This window comes from Lupinus angustifolius, chromosome LG09, assembly GCF_001865875.1.
Source record: "Lupinus angustifolius cultivar Tanjil chromosome LG09, LupAngTanjil_v1.0, whole genome shotgun sequence".
In the NCBI taxonomy this organism is placed as follows: domain Eukaryota; kingdom Viridiplantae; phylum Streptophyta; class Magnoliopsida; order Fabales; family Fabaceae; genus Lupinus; species Lupinus angustifolius.
In genome coordinates this window covers 20704966-20717738 of record NC_032017.1, presented here as the reverse complement: position 1 = coordinate 20717738, position 12773 = coordinate 20704966, and positions in this window count along the sequence as shown.

The following is a 12773-nucleotide window of genomic DNA, read 5'->3' as shown; positions in this document are numbered from 1 at the left end:
CTGCAGGAGATTGCAGAGCTGTAACTGGTACCTTTGAATCAAGAAAATAATAGAAGCTGGAAAGTTAAAGATAAAAGAGGGTTGATTTGAGTGCATGTTTTACATTGCTTTTGTATATACTTTTGGGCTTTAGCACATGGCTTGTACAGAATAGGATTTCATAAAGTTTGCTTGTTACTTGGGATATGTCTATTCCTTTCTGGTTACTGCTTCTTCTGTCCTTAGGGGGTGGCTTTTCTTTACATTGCTTTAGGAAGGTATAGAAATTTTCCAAGGATTTTTGGCTATCAAATTGAAATGCTTTTGCAGGTGTGAGTATTTCTTTAGTTTGGATGGACTCATATAAGTGGAAAAAAGGTACAAAATGTGAAATGTTCATAATTCACAAGTTTCACCTATGCTGCACTTTTGTGAGTAATTTGATGGAAAGTTATGAAGTATGAGTGTAGGACCACACTTTATGCCCTGGACTGATCTGGCTAGTCAGAATGGAAAACCTGTGAGTCTCAGGTTTAGGTTGGTTCATATAATTGATCAGAATTTCTAGAACTTGTGAAATGTAACATTAACCACAAACTCTCTTATTTATGTAGTATTACAATGTTTATTGAATTATAACTAGTTGGTTAATTTTATGCTTATCTATGGACTATTTATAACAATTTGTAATCAAATGAAACTACAACCATGGTTGTAACAACTGTAATTTAAAAAATTACAGTATTCTTAGACCGAATTCTGAGCATGGTTATCTTAGAGGCAGAGCACGTGTCAGAACAAGATTGTTATCTAGATTTAAAACTAAATCCAATCTCCAATGATTTAAATTTGTTAACAAAGTTTAGTTGTAGTGGATCTTCAAATTTACCGGATAGGGTAGTTGTTATGTTTATAAAAGTATTTATAGATGTTCTATAAATTATTTACCAATGGTATGTGATACCATAATTCAAACTCAGATCATTACACAACATGAGTGAATCAAAACTTATCATTTAATTCTAATCATCCTACATAATATCTCTACACTCCCACTACTGTAAACTCAGATCACTGTTTTATTTTTCAATTCACCCTTGTTAACTGTATATGTTGGCTACTAAATTTGTTTAAACATTGGGTTAGAGATAGCCAGAAATAGTTACATAAATCAATTGTAAAGGGTTATTAGAATATCAATGTTTATCAGATCAAAGCAGTGCAATCTATATAACTCTTTTCGCTGCTTTTCCTACTTCTTCTTCAATCTTAACACGTAATCTCTCATTTTGTATATCAACGCCCAAACCGTCCGGCTACGAGTTTGATTCTATAATATTAAAAAATAATTATTTAAATTTTAATATGATTAATCTATTAAGTACACTATATATCATATTGATATTAATGTGTAATCTTTTTAACTAATTTATTATATCTCATTCAACTAATTTGATATATCTACTAATGTGTTGTGATTAAGCTAATATCTGATAACAAATATTTATATCATTTTTAATTTAACTAATTTATTAACTCTTTTATTCACATTGTATACTTACTTTCTAACATAATATAGTTTATATCTTTACTAAACTTTTGGACACTATCAAGAATAATATCATATAGCTTTAGTATCATTGTAATATATGATTATCCATTATTATTTTATGTAGAAAGATCATTTTTATGAACTACTAGTATTCACTACCATGCATGTTGAATTTGGTTAAGTGGAGTTTTCTATACATGCTAAATAATTATATATATTTTCTTTCAGTTTTGTTGTTAAAATTATGGTTATTTATTATATTTTTTTATAAAAATTAAATTTAATTAAATATATAATTAAGAAAGGAAAGTGTAATCTAAATGATTTAATGTTTCTTCTAATTTAATTTAACATATCATTTTGTTCCTTTTAAGATTGACCAAATATATCATGCTTTACTTTATAATATTATTATAATTTATAAATATTTATTTTGGAAACATTACTTATTTTTTATTCAAAAATCATAACACTAATACTTATTATATATTTTTATTATAAGTTCATAATATTAGTATAATTGTAACAATAATATATATTTTATCAAAGCCTTATAAATTTTCACCCTATAGGGAAATGGATTGACCTCACCCCATATTGATAGGTCTAATTTTGGAAAAAAAAATCTATAAAACTTCTTCAATGATAAGGAGAAGATTTAAAAATAAGATAAAAGATGTATATAAGTAAGAGTTTTTTGTATTGTCATTATATTGTTTATCATTTATTTTCAATTATCATTGACTTTTTAAAAAAAATAATTCAAACGAAAGATAGATAAAACATACATATTTATATTGTTAGTACACATATATTACACTCTAATAATAAACACTCACCTAATGAAATAAGATGTAAAAATACAAAAGATTTAATATGTATACATGATAATGTAAATGTTTTTACACCGTAAATTATCTATCATTCATATATTAATTATTATTCACTTTTAAACAAAAATAGCACAAATCAATAGTAATAATATATTAATAATATAAAAAACTAAACTAATATGCAAATATATTATGATAGCATGTAACGAAGGTGATGGGGCCAAACCAAAAGCGAAGAAGGTAGAAGTCCCAGTTGACGTGTCATCATACGATTGGACAACTAGACGTGTATTCTCCTACTCTCATTTTCTTTTATTCTTTCCTTTTTCATTTTATTTGCCATTTTTATTTAAACACACAGAAAAAATCAAAACAGAGTTCTTCTTCAAAAAATCTATATCTCAATTCTCAGATCCAAACGCACGAGAAAAAGAGAGAGAATGGACGCCATTGATTCAGTGTTCGATCCTCTCAGAGAATTCGCCAAGGACAGCGTTAGGCTCGTCAAGCGTTGCCACAAACCTGATCGCAAAGGTGAACCAAACCCTAATCCGATTAGATCTTGCATTTTTTTGTTTTATTTAATTTGTTTCGAATTTGTGTGGTGTGGATCTTAATTTTGTGGTTGCGTTTTGGTTTTTAGAATTCTCTAAGGTCGCTGTTCGCACTGCGATTGGTTTCGTTGTTATGGGATTCGTGGGATTCTTCGTCAAGCTCATCTTCATCCCAATCAACAACATCATCGTTGGATCTGGTTAGGTATAAAGTTTAATCCTTTCATTTAATTCGTATTTATTTTTTCAATTTTAATCGTTTTATATTCTCCTTTTCGGATATTGCACGTGATCTCAATGTTTTTCTCTGTCCAAATTGGAGACTGTGATTATAATCTGGATTTGCCTGTGCTATTTTTTTTGCAATTGTTTTCATTTGAATGGCTTATCTGTTTGAGTTGCTCTGTTTTTTTTTCTGTTGTAGTTTGACAATTTGATGTGATAAAAGATCTAAATCCAAAATTGAATGTTTTTAGTGTACCATTTAACATTATGGTTTTAGCACAATCCACAAACACACCGAGATTATAATCACAGCCATATTTTCCCGCAGTCTGCAATTCTGGTAAAGGCATTGCAAGTTTGCAACCATGGCCACAATTTAAAACCACATAATGAAACAGTAGTGTAGATTCCCCTTATCAACTAGTATTTTGCCAATATCAATGGATTTTATGGTTATTACCTTTCAATTTTGGCTCATATTCTTGAAGTTTACTCCCGGTCATAATTGGTTGGTTACCTTCTCTTCTCTGACTCGTATGTTCTATGTTGCTTTTGCCCTTATTGAATGGTAGTTTGCCATGGGTTAATTGTTTGGACTGTGTAATTTCTACCTATCTCTGTAATGAGACTATTTACCATTGCAACTTATGTCAAGGACTTTTGTCATTTTGTGTTGGAATTTAACATTCTTTAAAACTTTTAAATAGACAGTTCAGTACTTCAGTTTTTATTATCAGTTTAATGCTTATTCTCTTTGTTTTGTCATTGGCAATGCTGTCTGTTTTGTTGAGGAAACTAATATTTCAATGTTATTGAATATTGAGTTCAGATTTGAACTGATTGAATGTTGATTTTGTCATTGAACACTAAGAGGCATCATATGGCATAAAGGATGGAAAAAAAAGTGTCTTGACCCAAGTGTGTGAAATGAATAAGTAACTAAATAACTCTTGTTGTCTCTGCAGGGTGAGTGGAACCACAACCTCCCAAGAAATTCAAGTTGTGAAGCAAAATGAGGCGGAAAGAGTTCCCTCATCAGTAGATCAATGAATGCACTTTATCTTTTTTAGTTATGCGTTATTTCATTTTTGGTTTTCCTTTCTTTCTTAACATCAGGGTATTAAAGTTTTTTTTCTAAAATGTAAAATTTTATGCCACCATGTGTTAGACCTTGACAGTTTATTATGATATATAGAAAATGGTGGAAAAATAGTTGAGTAATTGTAGTTTTGCTTCGAGATTATGTTTTGCTGTGTTGTAATTCTAGTTTTAAATCCATGGTCCAATGCCGTTGATTCTCTGTTGGATTGAATCTGAACTTCAAGTTTCAACAATGTGGTACTCGCATACCGCAACTTCATTTACTGTCTAATTAATAATCAACCATGTTAAGTTTCACAAGTGTATTTCATGACACTTTGGAATCTTTCATTTTCTTTTTTCCTTCCAAAATTTAAATAGTAAAAAGACTCTTAACAGTTAACATTTTATTTTTATTTTTTTGTTGGATGTCACTAAACAAAAGTAAATAATTTTTTGTCATATTTCTATATAAATTACAAAGGTTCAGGTAAAAATGAACTAAGATTGAAAAACTGAACCAGCAAAAACTAGGTTTTTAGTATCTGCTCTGTTGCCTATGAATCAAATATTTGAACAGCCTGAGCTCCATTGTCAGGTTGGTATTGAAGGTATCTTGCCATAGAGGTCATAAATTTCTGTAGTAATGAGTGGTGAACCTGGGGAATGGGGTCTAATCACAGTTGAATAAAAACAATGAGTTTATAAAGGAAATAATCACAGCTCAACAAAAGACAGACTTTTAATTAGTAAAAGGGTCAAGCATTAGTGAAGCTATCACAATTCACAAGAGAGATGGAAACTAACATCTTGAGAATGAAACTATTGCTATGCGAACAACAATTTTTGTTTACCTTGGATTCAGAGAAAGCCAATCTCTTTAATTTTTGAAAAGTGTTTTGATGAGAGCCCCAACAAAACCGACGACTGCAGCTTTATTATCCACCTGCTAGTACGAATGATATTTTCTCATATGAGTAAAGAATCAAACTCTTAATTTTTTGGTCATTTTGGAGATCGAATAAGTTCTTATACCACTAGACTAATATCTTATTGATATAGTCTATAAGATAATAGCACACAAGATAAGAGCATTATGCATTAAATTGGACATAAGATAACAATAAAGAAACAACTCATAAATTGGCAAAATAAGTTGTTGTTTAATACATTCACTCAGGTAACACATGACAGAAAAATTTATTGTCAAATGGCACTCGACCAAACTTAGAGGCCATTATTGCAAATACAAAGTTGAAAAGTTAAAGTGACATAGGATAGTCATAACTCTTCCCTCAAAATTGTCAGTGCTTTGCAAACATATGGAAAATGATCAAATATGTTAGATGTCTCTCATTACTATGTCTTAAAAGAATTTTATGACTATTTTATGGCTCTCTTTAAGGGCATTTTATGTCACTTTTATGGCATTGTTTCCAAGCATCTAATGTTTCATATCCAAGATACCAAGACTTTGCTTGCCTATAAAAGGACACATATAGAGAGCTTCAAAATCATCTTCACAACACACAACATCTCTTTCATTTACACATATATTGTGAGTGCATTCTTGGTGAGAATTCTTATTCCATTTTAGAGAGTATTTGTCAGAAAAAATATTGTCATTTGTCCTTATCATTATAAGAGGATTTCTTGTACTCTTCTTTTCTTTTTTACATAGTGGAATTTTACTCTTGATATCCTCTCACACTGAGGGGTTTTTCCACGTTAAATCTTGTGTGTTATTTTCTTTATCCTTTACTTGCTTCTCTTTTGTTCTCAATTGATTCAATCCTGTGCTTCCGCATTGTGCTCTAACCTTAACAAGTGGAATCAGAGCTCTTACTAAATTGAGAATTTCAAAATGTCTGCAAAATTTGACATTGAGAAGTTTGATGGCAAAATTAGCTTTTCTATTTGGCGAGTCCAAATGAGGGCCGTTCTTATCCAGAGCGGATTAAAGAAAGCTTTAGATGGGAAGTCAAAGAAACCAGTTTCCATGACCGATGATCAATGGGACGAGTTGGATGAAAAGGCGCTTTCAACAATTCAACTTTGTTTGTCGAAGGAGGTTCTTCGTGAGGTTGCCAATGAAGAAATTGCTGCGGCTTTGTGGCTGAAGTTATAAACTTTATACATGACCAAGAGCCTCACAAACAAGCTTCGTCTCAAAGAACGGTTATACACCATTCGTATGGTTGAAGGTACTCCTATTCAAACTCATCTTGATGAGTTTAATTCTATTATTATGGATATGCAAAATATTGATATTAATATTGAAGATGAAGACAAAGCTGTTTTGTTGGTTGTCTCTTTACCTTCTACCTATAAGCACTTCAAAGAAATCATGTTGTATGGAAATAATGATACCTTATCCTTTGAAGATGTTAAATCTAATTTATTGTCCAAAGAAAAATTTGATCTTGAAGTTAATTCTGTGGACAAGGGTGAGGGCTTAAGTGTTCGAGGTAGAACTCAAGAAAAAGGGAGTACCAATTATAAAAAGTTCAGATCCAAATCCAGAGGTCGCAAATCCAACAAAACTTGTCGCTATTGCAAGAAACCGGGGCATGACATTCCTGATTGTTTTATCTTAAAGAAAAAACAAGAAAAACAAGATAAGGGAAAATTTCAACAATCCTCTGAAGCTGCTAATATTGAAGCCAATTCTGACGGTGATATTCTTTTATCTGTTGTCTCTTATAATAATAGGAGTAAAACAGAATGGATTCTTGATTCTGGATGTACTTTTCATATGTGTCCTTATAAGGACTTATTCACCACTTTTGAACATGTTGACAGTGGTGTTGTTTTGATGGGCAATGATACCCAATGCAAAGTTGCAGGAATAGGTACTATTCAGATCAAGGCTCATGACGGTGTTGTCAGAACCTTGGCTAATGTCCGCTATATTCCAGATTTGAAGCGGAACTTAATTTCTCTTGGCACCCTAGAGTCTCTCGGGTGTAGGTATTCAGCTGAAGGTGGAGTTCTGAAGGTATTGAAAGGTGCTATGGTATTATTGAAAGTTAACCGGATTGGTAGTTTATATGTCTTGCAAGGTTCTGTTGTGACAGGTTCAACAGCTGTATCTTCTTCAATGCATGATAATGACGTTGCCAAATTATGGCACATGCGCATGGGCCATATGAGTGAAAAAGGTATGCACCTTCTAAGCAAACAAGGTCATCTTGGTAAACATGGCATTGGTAAATTGGATTTTTGTAAACATTGTGTTTTTGGGAAACAGAAAAAGGTTAGTTTCTCCACTGCAACTCACCGTACCAAAGGTATTCTTGATTATATTCATTCTGACCTTTGGGGGCCTTCTAAATTTCCTTCTCATGGAGGATGTCGCTATATGATGACCATCATTGATGCTTTTTCTCGCAAAGTTTGGGTTTATTTTCTGCAGCATAAAAATGAGACTTTCTCCACTTTCAAGAAGTGGAAAACTCCTGTTGAAACCCAAACAGGGAAGAAAGTGAAGAAGCTTAGAACAGACAATGGATTAGAGTTCTGCAATGGTGATTTTAATGAGTTCTGCACAAAAAATGGTATTGCTAGACACAAAACTATTCCAAGAAATCCTCAACAAAATGGTGTTGCAGAACGGATGAACAGGACTCTACTTGAGAGAGTTCGTTGTATGCTCTCAAATGCTGGGTTATGGCATCGGCGTGAATTTTGGGCTGAAGCAGCATCTACTGCTTGTTACCTGGTTAATCGTTCTCCACATTCAGCACTTGATTTCAAAATCCCAGAAGAAATTTGGTCAGGTAATCCTGTTGATTATTCTAACTTAAGAATCTTTGGATGTCCTGCTTATGCACATGTTAATGATGGTAAATTAGCTCCAAGAGCTGTTGAGTGCATATTTCTTGGTTATGCATCTGAGTCTAAAGGATATCGCTTATGGTATTCTGATGCAAAGTCACGGAAATTAATTCTTAGCAGAGATGTGACTTTTAATGAGGATGCATTTTTATCTTCTGGAAAACAATCTATTGTGTCTTCTTCTACTAGTACAGGTAATCTGCAGGGTACTAGCGAGAAGGTGGAGTTGATAGTGAAACCTACAGTTCCTAATGTTGATGTTCCATCTTCCTCTACAAATCAATCTAGCATTGATGATCATTATGTTGATTGTGATGACAGTACAACTTCTCCTATTCATCAGCAAGAAGATGATTATTGTATTGCTCGAGACAGAACCAGAAGACTAATTAAAAGGCCAGCTAGATACACTGATGATGATAATTTAATTGCTTATGCATTGACAGTTGCACAAGAGGTAAATGATGATGTTGAACCTGCGCTATACAGAAGTTGTTTCTTGTGTTGATTCGTCACAATGGCTAGTGGCTATGAATGAAGAGATTGAAAGTCTTCATAAGAATGGTATGTAAGCTTTGACAGAGCTTCCCGAAGGCAAACGACCATTACGATGTAAATGGATCTATAAGAAGAAAGACGGTATTCCCGGGGTTGAAGATCCAAGATGCAAAGCACGACTAGTTGTTAAAGGTTTTAATCAAAAGGAAGGTATTGACTTTAATGAGATATTCTCACCTGTTGTTCGTCATACTTCTATTCGTGTTTTGCTTGCTTTTGTTGCTTTATTTGATTTGGAGTTGGAGCAACTTGATGTAAAGACAGCTTTTCTACATGGAGAGCTGGAAGAAGAAATTTACATGGAACAACCTGAAGGATTTATTGTTCCTGATAAGGAGCATCTTGTCTGTCGATTGAAGAAATCATTATATGGCCTTAAGCAAGCTCCCAGACAATGGTACATGAGGTTTGATTCTTTTATGATTGGGCAAGGTTATTGCAGGAGTCAATTTGATGACTGTATTTATTTCCAGAAATTTCCAAATGAATCATTCATATACTTGTTACTGTATGTTGATGATATGCTAATTGCTTCACGTGACAAGTCTTTGATCCGGAAATTGAAAATTCAACTCAATAATGAGTTTGAGATGAAAGAATTAGGTGCAGCCAAGAAAATTCTTGGTATGGAGATTCACAGGGATCGTCAAGCTGGTAAATTGTTTTTATCCTAAGAGAAATATATTGAAAGAGTGCTTGAAAGGTATAATATGAATAATTGTAAACCTGTTTCTACTCCACTTGCTGCACATTTCAAGTTATCTTTAGATCTTTGCCCACATACAGAGGAAGAGATGGAGCGTATGTCACATATTCCTTATGCTAGTGCAGTTGGTAGTCTTATGTATGCTATGGTGTGCACTAGACCTGATTTAGCATATGCTGTTAGCATGGTAAGTCGATATATGCATAATCCTGGAAAGGATCATTGGAGTGCTGTAAAATGGATTTTTCGGTATCTAAAAGGTACTTCTGGTATTGGCTTGGTATTTGACAGAAACAAGGCTACAACTGATGACGTTGTAGGTTATGTTGATTCGGATTATGGTGGTGATATTGACAGAAGGAGGTCTCTTTCTGGTTACATCTTTACTCTCTGTAATAGTGCTATTAGCTGGAAAGCTACTCTTCAGTCCATTGCTGCATTGTCTACGACTGAAGCAGAATATATTTCAGCAACGGAGGGTGTGAAGGAGGCTATTTGGCTCCGAGGTTTGGTAAATGAACTTGGTCTAATACAGGGTGTTCTTACAGTGTTTTGTGATAGTCAAAGTGCTATTCATTTGACCAGGAATAATCGTTATCATGACAAGACCAAACACATTGATATAAAACGTCACTTTATCCGAGATATTGTTGCTATTGGTGAAATTATGGTGGAAAAGATTCACACATCAGAGAATCCAGCAGATATACTTACCAAGCCACTTCCGAATACCAAGTTCCAACTTTGCTTGGACTTGGTTGGTCTCTACAGCACTTGAGTGCCCTTCGGGGCATTATTTGGCGATGAGCAACTTATCAAATTCGAGCCAAGGTGGAGATTGTTAGATGCCTCTCATTACTATGCCTTAAAAGAATTTTATGACAATTTTATGCTCTCTTTAAGGGCATTTTATGTCACTTTTATGGTTTTGTTTCCAAGCATCCAATGCTTCATATCCAAGATACCAAGACTTTGCTTGCCTATAAAAGGACACATATAGAGAGCTTCAAAATCATCTTCACAACACACAACATCTCTTTCATTTACACATATATTGTGAGTGCATTCTTGGTGAGAATTCTTATTCCATTTGAGAGAGTATTTGTCAGAAAAAATATTGTCATTTGTCCTCATCATTATAAGAGGATTTCTTGTACTCTTCTTTTTTACATAGTGGAATTTTGCTCTTGATCGCCCGTGGTTTTTTTCCTCTTACACTGAGGGGTTTTTCCACGTTAAATCTTGTGTGTTATTTTCTTTATCATTTACTTGCTTCTTTTTTGTTCTCAATTGATTCAATCCTATACTTCTGCATTGTGCTCTATCCTTAACAAAATATGATAGGATAGGACCCTTACCTTCACAATATCAAAGGGTATATTCTTTCCTAAAAGTGGAGTTAGGATATCTGAGAATAAAATCACCTGCTAATAATGAATTAATACCAAGAAAACTATGAATGACAATGAAATCAAACCTATAACAAAAATGTCCTACAAGTTCATAAATATATAGATGAGTGGTAGAGAGTTGTCTTACCCCATCAGACTTGAAAACATTCCATGGTTACAATGAAATTCTACAATAAGATCAACATTTTCAGATCTTTCACGAAATGATGGGCATTTGTCACATAGGATTTGGCAACTCCGGTTAAATTAAAGGTAAACAAATTATATATATGTTAAAAGAAAACAAATGATATTATTTATATAAATGGAAAGAAGAAAACATATGATAGAATAGCCTACCATATCTGGTGCACAATAAAGACTTATTATTGTGACGGATAAATTTGATATAATAGAATATTTAATGGATAACACAAAAGTTATGAAAGGGAAAAACACTAACTTCTCTTCATGCATGTATATCAAACCGAAAAGGAAGTTCTCAGTTTGCAGTTGAATTCAACTAATATAGAAACTATAGGTATACTATAACAGGCAGTGATGAATGATAACTTGAAAACAAATAATGTATCTAGCTAGTTTTATAGTACAATCAAATTGGACTATGCCATGTTTAGTGGAGCAAGGTAACCCATGAAAATGATTTCTATAACGTTTGATTTTAATTGTGCATACCATTTAAAATAATTAAAAGAGATACAATGTAATGATTAGTGAATGATGAAGGTCTTTTGCCAAATAATTAAATTGAAGTATGTAGCAGCGGGTTTCATTCTTCACAAACTTCAATGCGTCTAACTATTCAAACTCACAAATAAACGTGAAGAACCCTCTATCCCATGCAAAGATGCACCATTCATACTTTGTTATTCAGCAATGCTTTGTTATTCATTAGAACTCATATTTGGTTTGATTTGTATAATATGGATCACAATGTATAATTTGATTCGAAATGAATCAGTAATCCAAACTAAAATAAAGTAGAAGATTGGGGGCTAATTACATACGGTATAATCCCTATATATATACACGAATCTTTATATCTGTCACAAATTTTCTCAGATTCTAAAAACACAAAAACCCTAAAATTTCAATGCTCTTAGGCTTCAATAATTCGATATGAGTGAAAGATATGCGTTCCACTTGGCATTTGAAGATGTAAGCAATGTGTCAATTCCAAGTTACAATGTGAATATATGTCTAAGTGAATATCGAAGTATGCTATATATAAAGATGGAATAATAGTGTATGCAAATGTAGTGACTAAATATCATTTATAAGGGTTTACATAATGGAATTACTTGCTGACATGCCTGCATCATATGCATTTATTCATTCAAGATTAAAATGTTCGATTTATCACAAATACTAGATACCACACCAGCAAAATGCAAATTAATCTTGTCCAACATTTCACCAAAATATATGAACTGGTGTAGTTATTATCATTCTCTATGTCAAATTACATATCAGCAAAACAACCAGAATTATACTCTTCCAGAAGACCTTCACAATAAATTCCAGAACGAGGTTCCTGTACAAGAGCAAAATTATTTGCCATTTAGAAACTGCATATATACAACTAAATTTTCTATCAATATGTTGTTCCCACATTCAACATAAAGTAAGAGTAATATAAATATAGAATCTAGTTTCAAGGTTTATTTGCATTTTCAGATATTCAAATATTGAAAATTTGAAGTTACTCTAGTTAATAATGAGAATGAGAGAATGATGTATTTACCGTTCATGGAAAACCAGTACTGGAACCGGAACAACTTCCGCTCTCTGAAGATGAGTATATCACCTCGTACTGTAAGCCATTCAAACAAGCCATTACTGAATGATGTTTCTGTCAAAAATGGAATATTCATTTTGAGATTAGATGTAGGAATTTACCTTATCAAACGTCCCAGCCATTGATGAATCTGCTTCATCATCCACCTAAACCAATATCAATTTGTCAAGGATGTAGTGAAAATCTCAAATTTGAAAGAATGAACAGCATCAAAATATAACAAGCAATGAGACGAGTGT